Here is a 15,467-nt window from a genome sequence, read left to right on the forward strand (position 1 = left end):
TTTCGGTTTTCTCCCGAGCTAAAGGTCATACTGAAAATCAAAGGAACAGTTACGAGGCAATCACAGCATTCGGGGAAAAGCTCATAACATCTGTATCTTCACATTTGCTTCAGTTATCGTTGCATTCAGCTGTAAGTACCAGAAAACCGAACTAACAGGAGATTCAATAAACAGGAAGTCATTGGAAGGCTCAAGGCTACTGGTGTCAGTGTGACGGGAACAATGTCAGAGCAGGTATCTTGGTGATGCTCTTGGCTTTTCCTTCATGCTTGTAACCTCATGGTGACATGAGGGCTGCTGCGTGTTCAGACAGCGTATCGGTATTCAAGGCAGAACACAGGGGAAAGCAAGTGAGGGCACAGACAGGCTCACGCATCAGGTTTTATCAGGACCTTAAATGCTTTCCTGGAAACCCCACCCCGACCCCCCAGCGGACTCAGTCTCAGGTCTCCCCAGCCAGAACCGGGTCATATGACCACACTAGCTGCCAAGAATCCTGGGAAGTCAGAGGTCAGGACCGACAGGTTGGCTTGGACGATCACAACTACTGTCCGAGGCTGATCATCATGCCACTCTGAATTAAATGCAGAGTCTGTTGGCAAAAATGGAGCAGGATATAGGCACTGGGTGGGCAATTATTTGTCTCTCTTTTGAGTCTCCATCTTGAGAATAAGTAAGTCATCCAATAAGTAGAAAAGACAATTATAGTATTTCCAAAGTGTTTTTTGCTCCCCCAACTCAAAAGCATCTACTACATAGAAAGTAATGTTTTACAAATTCCAGTATCTATAAAAACAAACAAAAACTGGTTAATCTTTAGGGTCGTATGCTCTGGTTTTTCTCTCTATATATAAACAGATCAAAATTGACAGTCAGATGGCAAAAAGGTGGGTGTGAAGTCTTGGTGCTGTGAATTCTCATCACAACTTGAATGGATTCTACAAAGTTCTACCTGAGGTGAGTTTCACCTTTCGCTAGGCAGGAAGGCCACGTTAGCCGTGATATAAACGTTAAGTGGGGGTGAAGCATCCTGCATGTATTTTCCCCACTCTGTTTCCCCTCTTCCCTGATCCACCTTCCCTGAGCCTGCCTGATAAAACAGGTGCATGTCTTCAGCACCCTGGATCTCCCATGGAATCACCGTCCCTACTTAACATTCAATGGCTTCCCACTGCTCTTAAGAAACTATCAAAACCGGGGCGCCTGGGTGGCTCAGTCGTTAAGCGTCTGCCTTTGGCTCAGGTCATGATCCCAGGGTCCTGGGATCGAGCCCCGCATCGGGCTCTCTGCTCCGCAGGAAGCCTGCTTCTCCCTCTCCCACTCCCCCTGCTTGTGTTCCCTCTCTCGCTGTGTCTCTCTCTGTCAAATAAATAAATAAAATCTTTAAAAAAAAAAAAAAAAGAAACTATCAAAACCCCTTACCAAGACTCCAAGTCTGTTCAGCCCATCCTCCCTTACCTCTCTCTTACCAAGCCCTACCATGCCCGGTACGCTCTGGACATCCTGGCCTCCTTTCCATTCCTTGAACTGTCCTATTACCACAGACTGCAATGAGCTTTCCTCAGTTCTTCACACAGCCGGGCTTCTCCCATGCTTCAGATCACAGATCAAACAGTACTTGGTCAGGGACACCCTCCCTCTGCCACCCGACGTCATGGGGGCTGTGCGCAGTAACTCTCCATCAGGCTACTGACTCCTCCACAGCACGGACCACAATCCATAATTATCTTCTCTCGTTGGGTGGCTTTCCTCTTGTCTGCCGCCATCACTCGAATGAACGGGAGCTCCAGGGAAGCAGCCCCCTCACCTACCTTATTCGCTGCTCTGTCCCCACAGCCCAGCACACAGAAAGGCTCTAGAACGTTCTGCCACCTGCCTCTGGGACGGGCCTGATGCAGCCGATCTCCAACTCCCCTGCAGGTCACTCCGCTGTAGGCAGCAGAGTGGTTGGGAGCACAGAGCCTGCAGCCAGACAGCCTGGGCTCAAATCCCAACTACACCACTTACAGCGTAGCCTGAAAGAAATTACTTATTTCCGGGGCGCCTGGGTGGCTCAGCCGTTAATCATCTGCCTTCAGCTCAGGTCATGATCCCTGGGTCCTGGGATCGAGCCCCGCATCGGGCTCTCTGCTCAGCGGGAAGCCTGCTTCTCCCTCTCCCACTCCCCCTGCTGGTATTCCCTCCCTCACTGTCTCTCTCTGTCAAATAAATAAATAAACTCTTTAAAAAAAAAAAAAGAAGCTACTTATCTCTTCTGTGCCTCAGTGTCCCCATCTGTAACTGAGTGATAACAGTAGCACCCGGGTCACAGACGGCTGCTCAGAGGACTGGAAGAACACACATGAAGAGCTTAGAACAGTGTCTGGCTTGAAAGTGTTAGTCATTAATAATCCTGCAGTTAATAATGTAAACAGCTTATTATCACGAACACGCTCTTTGTTTTCACTAGGATATATTCTTCCTGTGCAACCCCATTTCAACAGGTCCCTCCACGATACCCCACTTCAGGGGCACCTGCAATCCCACCGTGGCTCTGCCGGGCCCGTGATCTGAATCACATCTCTTCCCAGAATCCTCGTCCTACTGGAGGAGAAAGCTCTCCAAATTTGGGTTTTAGTCCTTGAACTTCACTGACTACACAGATCTTTACTGGCCTTCCCCTCCTCTAAGCTGCTACACCACATGATTTGATTCTGGTAATTGCCACCTTTGATCACGTCTACATATGAAAAGATCAACTCTTTGAGGACAACATGTAACTCTTCTCGATCCTCCAAAGGAGCCAGCACAGCATTACACGTAGAGCAGACGCAGTATCAATCCGTCTATTGATTGGCCCTGATCACCCCTCCAGCCTTAAAGAAAAAAAAACCCTCAACCAGAAAGAGGAGAAGCCTTTTTTAAGCCTTGCTTAAACTGGACCCTTCAGTGGAAGAAACGCTGATTTCAAAAACAAAAGGCTTCTATCTCCTGACATTCAAAAACAACAGGAAATCCCCTTTACCCCTAAGCAAGCCCCAGTCACAGGGACAGAATGGTAGCAGGTATGCATGATTTAGCCAAGTCATGTTGGATTTATTGGTATCAAGTTCCAAATAAGCAATACGCAACTTGAGCCATTTGGGGAATTTTCTTGTACCCTGGAGATGGGGATCAACACTTCCCATGACTGGATACTCCTAAGAGAGAATTCTAAGGAGAAAACAAATGTAACTCCACAGATTTATGTATTTTCCATGAAACTGAAAGGGAGAAGATGACTTAAAAGTCTAGATATGGTTTAACAAAGCATTCTCTATAGAATATGCCATAGTGCATGCTTGCTTTTTTGTTTCTATCCCTCTCTTTCTATAAACACATACACACATGCACGCTCACTGAAGAAAAGTCTAGAAGGTACGGAGGCTAACAACAAACTCATCTATCTGGTGACTCTGAAATATGCCAAGTCATTCCTTTCAGAATTCTATGGGTTTCATCTTGCAAGGATTTTTGTGGCCTTCATTCAGGTCATCAGAGGTCACTTCCCCTGAGAACAATTTCAGGTTTGTATAAATGAACAAGTGTCCAGGAAACCTGGAAAAATAACTCTATCTGCTTTGTTTTCAAAACTGCCCCATAAAGTTGCATATTTCTCTTTTTCCCTTTCCAGAGGCTGCTCCCAGAAGATGGTCTTAAGTTCCTGAAGTCTGGCTGGAACATTTCTTCTCAATTACTCCCTTGGCAGGAAGTCCTGTGGCCACTTCCCCTGAAGACATCACACTCTTCTCATCTCTCTCTGAGTCAAAACCTACCCACATACACAGAAGGCTAATCCATCCCACCATCCGAACCTTCTTCTGATGAAATGTGGGGCAAAGGCTGTTTGGAAGCCCCTATAGTTGTTGTCCCAAAAATGCTGGGCATGAGGTCTGCAGATACCCGCTGCTCTACAAACAGGTTCCCCAGGAAGAAGCAAGCTAGTCTATGGAAAATAAAAAGGGAAGCCACACTTCATTCCCTCCAAGGATGGTTCTGCCACATCTTCAAGGCTCATTCTACAGCAAAAGCAGACACCAAGCAGACTTCTTTCCTTCCTTTGCAAGGAAGCTTTTGTTTGGGGATGAAGAAGGAAGGGAGGGAGGGAGGGAGGGAGGGAGGGAGGGAGGGAGAGAATAAACAAAATCTTAAAAGCCTCACCAATATAAAATCAAAATCCCAAGATGACTCTCACATGGAGGTATGGTATCCAAATTTGTAACCTCCATGTAGTATCAGATTCCCTGGACCAGAAAATAATAAAAAAAAAAAGAAAAAAAAAAAAACTGGTCTGGAAGCAATGATACCCATGGAGCACTAACTAACTGAGGAAATGAGAAAATGCTCTGGGTTTCCACATTCCTATTCATACTGGATTCCCACGGCAAATAAGCCCCATTAATGAGGCCCTCAGTGTCAAAGTTTAAGACTGAACAAGGAAAAAGAGATGGCCAATGTAAATGGCAAAATCTGCATCCAAGAGCTAAAAATAGTAGAAAGTCTGAAAGAGGCTTTATATTTAAGCAACTGAAGAAAGCAAAAACAGGAGAGCGAGAAAGGGCAGCAGGTGAATTTGAAAAAATCTACTAGAAATTCCAAGAGTAAAGGAAGGAAGGAAAAAGGATACACACTGCATATTATGTATATAGCGTACAAACACACACATACACACAAACACACATGCACACAAATCAATTCTATTTCCACACACAAAGAACAATCTGAAAATGACATTAAGAAAACAACTGTTTAAAATAACATCAAAAAGAATACTTAAAAATAAATTTAATAAGTGTAAGACTTGTACACTGAAAACTACAACATATCACTGAAAGAAATTAAAGGAGACCTAAAGAAATGAAAAGATATCCACGTACATGGATTAAGATGGCAATATCTCCCAAACTGATCTAAAAATTAAACACAATCCCTATCAAAACCCATCTGGCTTCTCTGCAGAAATTGACAAACTTATCCTAAAAAGGGAAAGAATAGTCTTTCAACAAACAGTGCTGGGACAACTAGATATGCACATGTAAGAGAATGAAGTGAACCACTGTTTCAGAATATATTAACTTAGATGAATCAAACACCCAAATGTAAGCACTAAAATTATAAATTGACTAGGCAATGGTTTCTTAGATAGGACGTCAAAAGTACAAACAACAAAAAACAGATAAATTGAACTGCATCAAAATTTAAAACTTCTGTGCTTCAAAGGACACTATCAAGAACGTAAAAATACAATCCACAGAATAGGAGAAGATTTTTATCATTGTGTAAGGGTGAAGTATCCAGAATATACAAGGAAGAAAAGAATAAATAACCCAAGTTAAAAATGAACAAAGGATTTGAAAAGATGCTTAACATCATAAGTCATTAGGAAAATGTAAATGAAACCCAGAATAAGATACCACCTCACACCCACTAGGATAGCTATAATCAAAAAGACAGACAATAAAATGTGTGGAAAGGATGTCAAAAAAAAAAAAAATGGAACCCCCATACATTATTAATGGGATTGTAAAAGGGTCCAGCTACTTTGTAAAACAGTTTGGCAGTTCCTGAAAGAGTTAAAATAGAGTTACTATATGACCCAGCAATTCTGCTCTCATGTATTACCCCAAAGAAATGAAAACATTTGTCCACCCAAAGACTTGTACATCGGGCACCTGGGTGGCTCAGTTGGTTGAGCAATTGCCTTTGGCTCAGGTCATGATCCTGGAGTCCCAGGATCGAGTCCCGCGTTGGGCTCCCTGCTCAGTGGAGAGTCTGCTTCTCCCTCTGACCCTCCCCTCTCTCATGCTCGCTCTCTCTCTCTCAAATAAATAAAATCTTAAAAAAAAAAAAAAAAACTTGTACATGAATGTTCATAGCAACATTATTTATGATACCAAAAAGTAAAAACAACTCAAATGTCCATAAATGGATAAATAGAAAAACCAAATGTGGTTTATCTGTACAATGGAATATGATTCAACAATAAAAACAGTGGAATACCGATAAGTACTACAACATGGATGAACCTTGAAAACGTTACACTAGAGACACAAAGTAGGTTCACGGTTTCCGAGGGGGAAGGATGGGCATGTGTGGTGATAACTAATGATGGGTACAAGGTTTCTTTTCAGAGTGGTGAAAATGTTCTGGAATTAGGCAGTGGTGATGGTTATGTATCTTTGTGAATATACTAAATGCTACTGAATTTTATAATTTAAACGAGTGAATTTTATAGAGTGTGAATTATATCTTATTTAGGGGGAAAAACTCAATGGGCAAATTCAATAATAAGATTAGAAAGAGCCAAAGAGCGAATTCATAAATTGGAAGGTAGTCTGGATAAATGACTCACCTAACAAGCAGGGTTTACTCCAACAGAATTTGGAGATTTGTCAACAGGACAGTGTCTTGGAATTTGGCATCTTTTTATATCCTCCTTCGTACTACACCTTGCCTCTTACCCCTATCAGGTAACAGGAGTCCTACCCTTTGGTGAGAGTACCTGGCATAGCAATTCAGAGATGAGTTGTTTTTTAGAAGAAACTAAGAATTCTCTAAGTAGATGAAGTAACTTCACACGCAAACGTGTGTGTGTGAAAGTTCATACAAGAGCAAATAGTTGGTAGTAAACAGAAAAGGGAAAAGTTCAGGATGGGAAGAAAGAAGGAAGGTGTGGTAAAATGAATAATGTCCCCTCCCCTCCAAAGATATTCACATCCTGATCCCTGGAACCTCTGAAGTTACCTTATATGGGAAAAAAGGACTCTACAGATGGGATCAGACTAAAGTCTCCATGGGAGGAGAGGTTCTGGATATTCTGGGTGCACTAAATGTAACTACAATGGTCTTTCTAAGAGGAAGGAGTGCCAGATTTTACTACAGAAGAGATGAAGGTGGTATGAGCAGAGACTGGAACGATCCACTTTGAAGACAAAGAAAGGGGCCCCAAGACCAAGGAATATAGGAATTCCCAGAAGTTGAAACAGTCAAAGACAGATTCTCCCCTGCAGCCTCCAAGCCGAACCAGCTCTGAGGACACCTGGGTAGCCCAGGAAGACTCCTTTCGGACTTCGGGTCTCCAAAATGGTAACACAGTACATCCGTGTTGTTTTAAGTCACTATGTTTGCAGTAATTTGTTACAGCAGCAAAAGAAAACACAGGAGGTAAGTGGAAGGCCAGGAAGATGTAATTCAGCCTTGACGGAAATAAAGGAAACTGACCCTAAAACATACCAGGGCATTCAGAGCTGCTTCCCGGCCGGCAGAGGAGAAAACTAAGGAGATATGGGTAACAAGGATGATGAGTCAGGCGGGTGCAAACAATAGGGGCTGTCGTATACAGAAAGAAGCTACCCAAACACAATCAAAGCTAGAGAACCAAGTGTGTTTAAAAACAGGATTTGGAAAAACTTGTAATGTGCAAGGAACCTCCCTCCCCCCATCAATGCTAAGTAAGTTTTCAAGTAAGTTATTTGTTCATCCACTCAGTATATATTTATTGAGCACTTACTATGTGTCAGGCCCTGTACTTCATTACATTAATGATGCTTACTCAAAACTTTTCCTATGCGAAGCACTTAAACAATTACACAAGAAAGTGGGTGCTAGCATATGGTTTAAGCTAACTAGATAAACCAAAACATTATCCTGTAAAAGCACTTTTATTTTTGTCACTGCTATTATATAATAAAGTGAATTACCTTTACTTATTTGGATGTGATCGCTCTCCTTTAAAAGCTTTGGCATGGCCTATCTGTAGGTATTTTAAGCAGTTAAAATCCAAGTTTAAATAATAATTCACTACCCCAAATTTTCTGAGTCTGTGTTTTGAATATATTTGCTCTGACTTAGACTTGCTTCTCCCTACAGCCAAGCCCCACTTGCAGTTCTCTCTTTGGAAAACAAATATAATAGAATTTTTAAACTGGAGATTGCCTAAATATCATCCAGTCCAACTCCTCAGTTTACAGCTGTCAGAAGTGAGACGTAATTGGTTCTAATAACTTGTCTACACCTTTAGCCCTAGTTGGCAGGGCTGGGACTGGTGCTCAGGCCTCCTATCTCCCCATCCACAGCTCTGCAGCAACCACAGGCTGCCTGCTCTTAAACCCAGACTTCTAGGCCCAGGGACTCTGCTTCAGATCTTACTTAAACTCCTCAGGCTATTGCCATATGAAAAGCCTGGCAACCTGTCTCTTTAAAGAACTAGACTTTAAGCTTAAAACCAAGACAAACCACATATAATGAAAACAAGCCACATTATCTGCACAAAAACAAATTGAGTTCTTTTTACATTTGCATCACACATATTTCATGCAGCTAATTTCTGGCCACTGAACAGATAAAAAAAAAAAAAGTTAAGCCTCAATATTAGGAAAAAATAAGGAAATGCCAATTACAACAATGAGGATAGCATATTTCACCTCTCCTATTGGAAAGTGTTTTGTTGTCTCCCTCTGTTTCCAGAGTAGGAAGAAATGTGCAGTCCTCGCACAAGGGTGATGGAATGGAAATAGATAAAACTTCTCCAGAGGACAGTTTGGGCACACATAGCAATGTCTTTCTAATGTGCAAGCAACACTTTAACTCAGCAGTTTCACTTCTGGATGTTTCTTAAGAAGAAAAAAGAGTTATGAGTGATGATTAATCCAGGACATCAAAAGATTGGAAATACCCTAAATGCTCAACAGTGGATGATTGTTTTTTGTTTTTAAAGATTTTATTTATTTGAGAGAGAGAGAGAGCACACTGAGTGCATAAGCGGGGGGAGAGGCAGAAGGAGAGGGAGAAGCTGACTTCCTGCACAGCAGGCTCGATCCCAGGACCCTGAGATCATGACCTGAAACAAAGGCAGCTGCTTAACCGACTAAGCCACCCAGGCGCCCCAACAGTGGGTGATTGTTAATCATGATATATCCGTGCAATGTAATAATGTGTAAGATTGTTAAAAATCACACACTAGAAGAAGAGTTAATAATATCAGAAATTTCCATGATGAATTAAGTGACAAAAAGTATGTCCTAAAATAAGACATACAGTATGATCACGATAATGTTTAATATAAAGGGGCAGATGCATGCATGTACACACACGACTATAAAAATGCAAGCAAAATGTTAAGGATGGGGTTTTTTTCTTTGTGCTTTTCAGTGTTTATACATTTTCTAAAATAAACGGATTGTTTTTTTCCCCTTGGACAGAGGAAAAATATAATCAGTATTATTTTTAAAATCTTGTTCCTTTAACCTTCCCCAACTCCAACATCCACTCCTCATTCAGGGAATCTTATTACTATAACTGTGAGACTCCCCAAGGACTCCTCAGCTGTGATCACCAGCGTCTGGACAATCCTGCAGGACTTCCTCCCACACCAGGAAAACCAATTAAAACCAGAGCAGAAAGCCCCTCTTTTGGGATACTGCATCATATCCTGCCTGTCCTGGGCAGTGAGACCCACTTGGCTATTAATGATCTTGAGCACTGCTCTCAGACTCCTGGTTTTAAATTCCAAATTCCCCACACCCCAGCTGAGTTGAGAAACCCGGCCCCTCCCCACTCTCCAAAAACTGATTCTGCCCAAGCATGCTTTCCAGTATTACATGATCTATAGGCTAGTGCTTCTCAAACTGGGAGTTGAGACCCATGAATGGTTGCCAAAAATCAATTTTTTTTAAAGATTTATTTATTTGACAGAGAGAGCGAGCACAAGCATGGAGAGCAGCAGAGGGAGAGGGAGAAGCAGGCTCCCCACTGAGCAGGGAGCCCGATGTGCGGCTCGATCCCAGGACCCTGGGATCATGACCTGAGCCGAAGGCAGACACTTAATTGACTGAGCCACCCAGGCACTCCTGAAAATCAATTTAATGGGTCCCAACCAGCACTTGCTTGACCATGGCAGAAGTTCTTCATATCCAGGTGAAGCAACCTCAACACATTCAACTGTTTTTACTGCCTCCCTCTGGAACACCACATAGATAAACCTACCACCGGCCACAGCTGGAAAGGAAATGTACTAGTCTAGAAAGATATTTATGATACCTTGTTGAGTAAACACCATGTGCAACATTACCCCATTTCTGCAAGTAAACAGAAAATAAATATATTGAGAGAGAATACCTGACATACAGAAGGGTATTCCACATAATGCATAAAATGGTAATCTCTTGGTATAGAGGGCTGTGAGAGTTTATTTTTTCTTTTCTTTTTAAAATTTTCTATATTACATATGTATACCCATATGATTTTAAAAGTGTTTTTTAGGGGCACCTGGGTGGCTCAGTCATTAAGCGTCTGCCTTTGGCTCAGGTCATGATCCCCGGGGTCCTGGGATCGAGCCCCACATCGGGCTCCCTGCTCGGCAGGAAGCCTGCTTCTCCCTCTCCCACTCGCCCTGCTTGTCTTGCTGTGTCTCTCTCTGTCAAATAAATAAATAAAATCTTTACAAATAAATAAATAAACAAACAAACAAAAGTGTTATTACCCTTACTGTACTTATTACTATTACTCTTTTTATATGAAGTACTCTCTCCTAGGGCCTCTGTGTTATTTATGGTTACTGAATTTAACTGGATAAGAGAGGAGCTAGGGACAGATGACAGCATCCTTTGACGCTGAATCCTTTAGGTCTTTAAGACCTGTATTTCCAAAAGCTCTAGTGGGGAGAACAGGTGAGGGGACACCACCTAAATAAGTGGTCAGTGGGTCACCTGACAACCCAAGTGCAGGAAAGAATACAGATGGGAGCAGGGGAGCAGGGAGACCTAGGCTCAAATTGCAACTCTGCGCTGACAAGTTACTTTGCTGTTTCAGGCCTCATTTTCCTTATCTGTGAAATGGAGGTAATAAAATGAACCTTTAAAAGTTTATCCAGTTCAAACTGAGATACTTCTAGTAACTTTAGGACACAGCTTGTGGCAGGTAGTATCTCCTCAACACAACCAATGCCTTTCCTCAGTCACAGCAAGGAAGTCAAGGGGGGAGGGCCAAAAGAAATAATCATATGTGCCTATTACTATTCAAGCTTCTAATGTTTTATTTATTGTTTTTAAGTTTTTTAAGTAGGCCTGACATGGGACTTGAACTCACTACCCTGACATCAAGACCTGAGCTGAGATCAAGAGTCAGATGCTTAGCCGGGTGCCCCTGCTTAAACTTTTTAAATGGCAATTTCTTAAGTACAGAAAAAGAGGAAACCTTTTCCCCCACCTCTGAGAGATGGAAAGACAGATGGAAGGAGGGCCGGGGTGGGTGAGCAGCACTGGGCACAGCACCTGGGCTGCCCTGGAGGCCCTGATTACGCCCCCGTGGCCCTGGCCTGTGCCAGTTCTGCCAAGAGCTCTGGAAAATGCCTTCCAGGGGCCTCCTGAAGAAATGACCAGATCCCATCTCAAGCCTAAGGTGATGCCACAAATATTTGAGAGCTACCACAGATAAAGCCCTGTCCTCACACGCACAGAAGAGGAGGGAAGTGAAAAAGAGTTTAGTGTCAAAGTCCAGACAAAGTATATACAACATACTCCAAAATACAGAGAGCAATTTGGGACACAAGCTTCAGGAGGGAGATTGAAGAGCTACATGGGCATGTGGTTCCAGGTGGGAAACCGCGGCAGCTTCCTGGGAAAGAGGACAATGCTGCTGTGCCCTTGAGCCAGAGTAGAGTTCTAGCAGGCGCTCAAAAGACGGATCCGCATCACAGAGAGGGTCCAGCAGGAGCTGGTGACCCTAAGGCAACACTGGGTCTTGGCAGGAGCCGCCCACTTAGGCTGGTGTAAGATATCCACCGAGCAGTAATACTACCAACAACAACAACTATTATTAACCATGAGTAATGGGCACTAAAATAAGGGGCAGCAAAAGACAATGTGGAAGACTCAAATGTCAGAGTGACCTTCTGGACCAGTGGGGACGCACCAAACATTCTGGGCAGGGATGGAAGCGATGCTTCCATTAGACGAATCTGGCTAAACGTAGGAGTCAGCTGTGCAGGGCGAGAGAGTGCAGGCCAGAGGTCAGGAGGCTACTGCCACAGTCCAGCCCCGGACAGCTTAGCCGGAGCCATGCAGAGGAATAGCTAGGTGCAACACAAACAAACAAGGATGCAGTCTTCTTAGCAATTCCCAGGATAATTTCAAAACACCAGTCTTAACACAAGCACAAATACCGGTATGCAAAGACTGGAGAGGTCCACTCTAGCTACTGACTTCTCTTGGTGTTCAATGGATGCCATTCCACATTCCACCAAGGAACAGCATCCTGTCCTGAAAGAAGAGAGCCCTGAATGGGAAAATAATAAACCCAAAACAGAAAAAAAAAGAAAATCTAAAAACTCCAATTTGCCATGTGAGCCTCAAAAATGATTCGGAGCACAGCACTGTGCTCCATTCTTGACCGATGGTTCTGGCCACACTCAAGGACAAAATTATAAACTCTAGAGAATTTTTTTCCCCTGAAATATTTTCTCTTCTCCAGGAACAGTGCGGTCCTGTTCAGGCCTAGTCCTGGCTAAGAGGCCCCAAGTCATCTTAACTTTCTTGCCTAAGGTGACAGGAGATAGAGCAGCTGAGGTTAATGCTTCCTACCACTAAGAGTGGCCACTAAAGAATGTCAGCTTGAGGTTTCAACCAGCAAATCTTATTTAATAATAAGGAGGAGGGAGGTACAATGGGGAGGAAGGGAAGAACAGAAAACACACCCCATAAAATAAATGATGGTTTGAACATACTGAACCAAGGGATCAACACTGTAAAAAGGAGAGGAAAAGCACAAAAGGGTGAGAACCACGTTCTAGTTTCTGGGAAGGATGTTTCAAGCAAGGTGTTATGCAAACACCCTGAAGGCCAAGGGACTGTCGTGTTGCCCACTGCAGAATGCAGCCACTCCCCTTCCTTCCCACCAGGAGAAAAAGCACCAGTGACGTGCGCAGCAGAGGCCTCTGGGAATGGCTAGCGTGTTCCTGGCACCTAGGAAGGGTAAATTAGGACAGTTTCCTCCTAGAGAGCTCTTAACGAGAAGTAAGTCAAATGAAGAAAGGTACCCTTTCAACTACTCGACAGCCCAGACTTTGAAGGTCAGAGCCCCTTGGAAAACTCCGAAGAGGTTCGATGAATCACTCACGAAGACGGTGAACAATGAGCAGGTCCACAGGCATGAATTTTCCAAGTCAATGTAGTTCCTGCACCGTAAGAACCCAAACTTTAACATTTTAACCATTTTGAAAGAAGAATGTTCTTCCAAACGCAGTAGACTGAACCCATAAAATTAGCATTTCTGCTGGTGGAAACTGGTAAAAAAATAACAGTGTCATATGTTTCAATCATAGTACATGGTTCCAACTTCTCCACAGCAGGAAGAGGCAAATTTTTTCTTAACAGGACAGACCGTAGATATTTTCAGCTCTGAGGGCCAAGAGGCAAAGTAGATTCTGTAGGTACTTACATAACCACTTAAAAATATGAAAACCATTGTTAGCTTCTACAAAAACAGGCGTGGGCTGGATTTGGCCCGGGGGCCATTTTGCTGACCTCTGTTTTATGGTATACAAGGGTAAATTTTTTCTGATGTTCATTATGAAAACTGCTAATTTTAGGGTAATGGAGTCATGCCATTGGAGGATCCTAAAGGATCCACATAAAAGCTGTTTATCCCATTCATGCGGGCAGCATCACTGGTGGTTGGTCTGAATCTCCGCTCTGTTGTCAGCTCTCCCTTCCCCTGCTGCTTCTAACCACCTGGCTTATTTTAGAAGCAATTGTCTGGGGGAGGGTTTGAGGGCAGTTCTAACTTTTCTGTGAAGAAAAAAAAATGGAGATGTATAAGGAAATGAGGCTTAAAGGTGAACATGAATAAACATAACGATGAAAAGGATATGGGAGCAAAGGCACTCTGGGGAATTACCCCAAGCATACCCCTGATTTGAAGCCAAAATCCCAGAGGTCCAAAGGAAGCAACAAAAGCAAATAAATATCTAAGCAGCTGGCCCAAAGCTAAAAGACTAAATGGAACAAAAAAAGTAAGTTTATGACAAACTCTCCTTTATAGAAATAGGAGAGATGATTAAGGGCAATAATACTTTTTCTCCTAAGTCAATCAGGGGTAGATTGGGGCCACAACTGTAGCCATTCCCAAAAGACCATAATTGGAAAAACTTAACTTTTGTGAGACGTCGGAAGTTATCACTGAGGGAATCAGGAATTTCCTCCTTCGGAGAATGCTGACAAGTAAGAGTCAGGGACTCTCTCCCTAACGTGTATTCAACAATGATGTATCCAGGAGGACCTCTCTTCTGAGTCCAGGAATTCTTTTATTTAAAAGAATTGTAAAAATCAGTAGGAAACGATCTTAATTTATGGCATTGCTATTGTTTCAAATGTTATATATTGTGATGCAAAAGAGGAAAGCTTAAAAAAAAAAATACAAACCCTGTCTATGAACAGATGCATTGAAAGAGAAAAAGGAAATTGCTTATATACACTTCTGGCCTTCTACGGACACTGGATTAGAAAAACCCGAACTTCAATAGCATTTCTCATCATTCAATATTAAACACGTCCCCTAGAGCAATCCATCCTCCTGCATTTCTAAACCCTCTCATTTAAATCTTACAAACCTTCACCAGTTCAGTACTGTGCAATATTCTACAATGAAAGTTAAAGAGGGAAAAAGGGAGATCCAATCCCATACGTACATGAGCTGCCTGGGTGACAGGGAGCCTCCGGGTACCGTCTGCCCATAGTGACTGGTCAGCACATTAGCAGGGGCCTCAGCAGTTTCCAAGTACTCAGGAAAGATGGAGATGGTTTGCTGGGGTGGAGGATGGGGGCGGGGAGGGGAGGAGACCAAAAAAAAAAAGTAGAAACAAAACAGAGATTTAGGATAATGACTACATTTTTTTTCATTAAAATGCTAATGATGACCACAAATTTCCAGATAACCACATTTATGAATTATTCATAGTCACATGTGAGATGAAGTCTCCGTGTCACTGCGGGCAGGCACAGAGCTTGCTGGTGATTAGCATGTGGCCCGTGTAATAAGTGTGACAGAAGCGCAGGTCACTGCAAGTCTATCCATCGGGGTTGGCCCCCACTGGCCTCTTTAGGAGACCAGGCAATCCCACCCACATTTTGTTGGTGCTCATCTCACTCCTCCCGAAAGTCGAGGCACAGCTCCAGCCTGGTTCTTTGTTGTGACGTCTGAACTAATACCCTGTAAAAACTCTAAAAGCTTGAAAGAAAAAAAAAAAGAAAATTTCTGTATTGGGTAGATAAGACATCAGATTGGTTAAAAAAAAAAACAAACAACTTTCCATTGAAGTATAACATAAATATAGAAAAGTACACATACCATAAGTGAAGAGCTCAATGAATTTTCCTAAACTGAACACGCCAGATCAAAACTGGAACATTATCAGCGCCCCAGAAGCCTCCTTCATGCCCCCTCCCAAAGGCAAT

The 15,467-nt window shown here is 42.9% G+C and overlaps 1 protein-coding gene across 14 annotated transcripts in view; it reads right to left on the minus strand.

Annotated features, from left to right (window-relative positions):
• The window catches only part of APBB2 (amyloid beta precursor protein binding family B member 2), a 355,537-nt gene that overhangs the window by 209,571 nt on the left and 130,499 nt on the right, over nt 1–15,467 (minus strand). For all 14 annotated transcript variants that reach the window (XM_032400246.1, XM_032400253.1, XM_032400244.1 and 11 more), the window contains one exon: nt 14,702–14,817. The gene's annotated coding sequence lies outside the window, so the exon portion shown is untranslated. The remainder of the gene's footprint in view (nt 1–14,701; nt 14,818–15,467) is intronic.

This window comes from Phoca vitulina, unplaced genomic scaffold, assembly GCF_004348235.1.
Source record: "Phoca vitulina isolate PV1807 unplaced genomic scaffold, GSC_HSeal_1.0 scaffold3, whole genome shotgun sequence".
Taxonomy (NCBI): Eukaryota; Metazoa; Chordata; class Mammalia; order Carnivora; family Phocidae; genus Phoca; species Phoca vitulina.